Genomic DNA, 2565 nt, shown 5'->3' with positions numbered 1-2565 from the left:
CTTCATTTTCATTTGTTTCCAGGTATCTTTTAATCTCTGTTTTGATTTCATTGTTGACCCAGGAGTTGTTTAGCATCATGCTGTTTAGTTTCCATGTCTTTGTGGGTTTGGTGGGGAGCTTGTTGGTGTTGATGTTTATTTTTATTCCACTGTGGTCTGAGAAGGTGCATGACAAAATTTTGATCTTTTGAAATTTGTTTATGCTTGATTTATGGCCAAGTATGTGGTCGATCTTAGAGTACGTTCCATGCGGTGCTGAGTAGAATGTATATTCTGTGGTCATTGGGTGGAGTGTTCTGTAGGTATCAATTAAGTCCATTTGGTCAATAGTCACACTGAGGTTCCAGATCTCATTGCTGATTTTTTGTCCTGATGATCTGTCTAGGGTTGTGAGTGGGGTATTAAAGTCCCCAGTTATGATGGTGTTAGAGTCAATATCTTTCTTTAGTTTTCCTAGAAGCTGGTTTATGAAAGTTGGCACTCCTATGTTGGGTGCATATATGTTTAGGATAGATATTTCTTGTTGATGGAGTGAACCTTCTATCATTATGTAGTGGCCTTCTGTATCTTTTTTAACTTTTGATTGCTTAAATGGTATTTTGTCTGAAATTAGGATCATGACTCCTCCTTTCTATTGTGTTCCATTCGCCTGAAAATTTGTTTCCCATCCTCTTACTTTGAGTCTGTGTGTGTCCTTTCTAGTGAGATGGGTCTCTTGAAGGCAGTATGTTGTTGCCTGGTGGTATTTTATCCATTTTGCCATTCTATGTCTTTTCATTGGTGCATGTAGTCCATTCACATTCAGGCTAATTATTGAAATGTGAGAGCTGGTCCCTATCATAGAGTTCTTATATAGTTGTTGTTCTTCCACTTGGTTTTTTGTCTTTATTTTGGTTTGGGGGTTGGTTCATGTGCATTTTATTCTTTTTCCTGTACTCTTGTGAAGAACATTGTTCTTTTTTCCTTTTCTTCTGTGTTTAGTGCTTTCTTAAGTGTTCCATGTAGAGGTGGTCTGGTGGCAGCGTAAGTTCTTAGGGATTGGATATCTGGGAAAGATTTTAATTCTCCCTCACTGATGAAGCTTAATTTGGCTGGGTAGGTTATTCTGGGTTGAAATTGTTTATCTTTTAGGACTTTGAAGATAGGGCTCCAAGCTCTCCTGGCCTGCAGGGTTCTGTAGATAAATCTGCTGCTATTCTAATTGGTCTTCCATGGTAGGTGATCTGGCCTTTTTCTCTTGCTGCCTTTAGGATTTTTTCTTTTATACCTACTTTGTTTAGGTGAATTATTTTGTGTCTGGGAGTTGGTCTTCTTATTTGTTGTCTTGCAGGGGTTCTCTGAATCTCTTGTGTTTGAATTTTTGCATCACTGATTAGATAAGGGAAGTTTTCTTGAATAATCTCATGGAAAGTTTGTTCCAGTGTGGTCTCTGTCTCTCTTTCTGCCTCAGGAAGGCCAATTACTCTTAGGTTTGGTCTCTTGAAGTAATCGCTCATCTCTTGAAGGTTTTTTTCTGTCTTTTTAAGCTTGTTTTCTGTGTTTTTAATAGTTTGGGTTAGTTCTATATTTTGGTCCTCAAGCTCTGAGATTCTTTCTTCTACTTGGCTAATTCTGCTTTCTATGCTTATCAGTTTGTTATTTATTTCATTCACAGTATTCTTTATTACTGCTATCTCAGTTATCAGCTCCTTCCTAGATTCTTCTTGTCTCTCCTCAATTCTTTTTAACCTCTCCACTAATATCTTGATATCTAGGTTTGTAGTTTGAGACCAGTCATTCTAGGGGCTCTTCATTGTTTGCATTCCAAAGTCAGTTTTCTCAGTATCTGCCCTCCCAGGGGTCTGGGAGAGACCCGTATTCTTCTTTTGGTTTTTCTTCATTTGTGTAGATTTTTCTCTCTCTCCCTCTTTCCCTCCCCTTCTTTAATTCTGTTTTTCAGGGAAGATGGGGTTGCTTTTGCTTCGCTTGTGCAATCTCCTATTCTTCCTTATGAGGGTCCTCTGGCTTTGTTCACTTTTGAGGCTGGAGTGTGGGCTGCGGGCTATACTTTTTGCAGTTTTGAGGTTTAATTTAGGGGGAATCTGTGATACAGAATCTATCTGCTGATTCTAGCATCCACCAACAGGTGTATGGGCACACTGGAGCCTATTTCCCACTGCCTTACAATCTGTCTGTGCAGCAGGATGTAGGTTTGGCCCCTGGAACAAAAGGAGGTACGAAAGAGGAAAATAATGGGGGGGGGGTCAGTAGGAAGTTAGAAAGAGAGAAGAGTGAGAGGGAAAACAGATATACATATCAACTAACAGGTGTAAAAGAGAAACAAGGCTAGAGAGAAGTGAAAAAGACATGCAAGCAAAATTCCCTAAAGCATACTGGTAGCTATACAAAGATAGACCAATAAAATCATGCCTTTTGATGTGTTTTCCCCAATACAAACAGAAAGTGTAAGTCAAAAAGCAAACAAAAGTGAGCAAAACAAACAGTCAAAATGATAAAATCAAAAGTCCAAATAAGAAATCAGACTAGCTCTGGAATCTTTCCTGAGTGTCTAAAGTCTCTTCACCT

Source organism: Carlito syrichta, unplaced genomic scaffold, assembly GCF_000164805.1.
Source record: "Carlito syrichta isolate Samal-C Ts95f unplaced genomic scaffold, Tarsius_syrichta-2.0.1 Scaffold303210, whole genome shotgun sequence".
Taxonomy (NCBI): domain Eukaryota; kingdom Metazoa; phylum Chordata; class Mammalia; order Primates; family Tarsiidae; genus Carlito; species Carlito syrichta.
The sequence above is the reverse complement of the archived record's forward strand: the minus strand, read 5'-3'. Positions refer to the sequence as shown.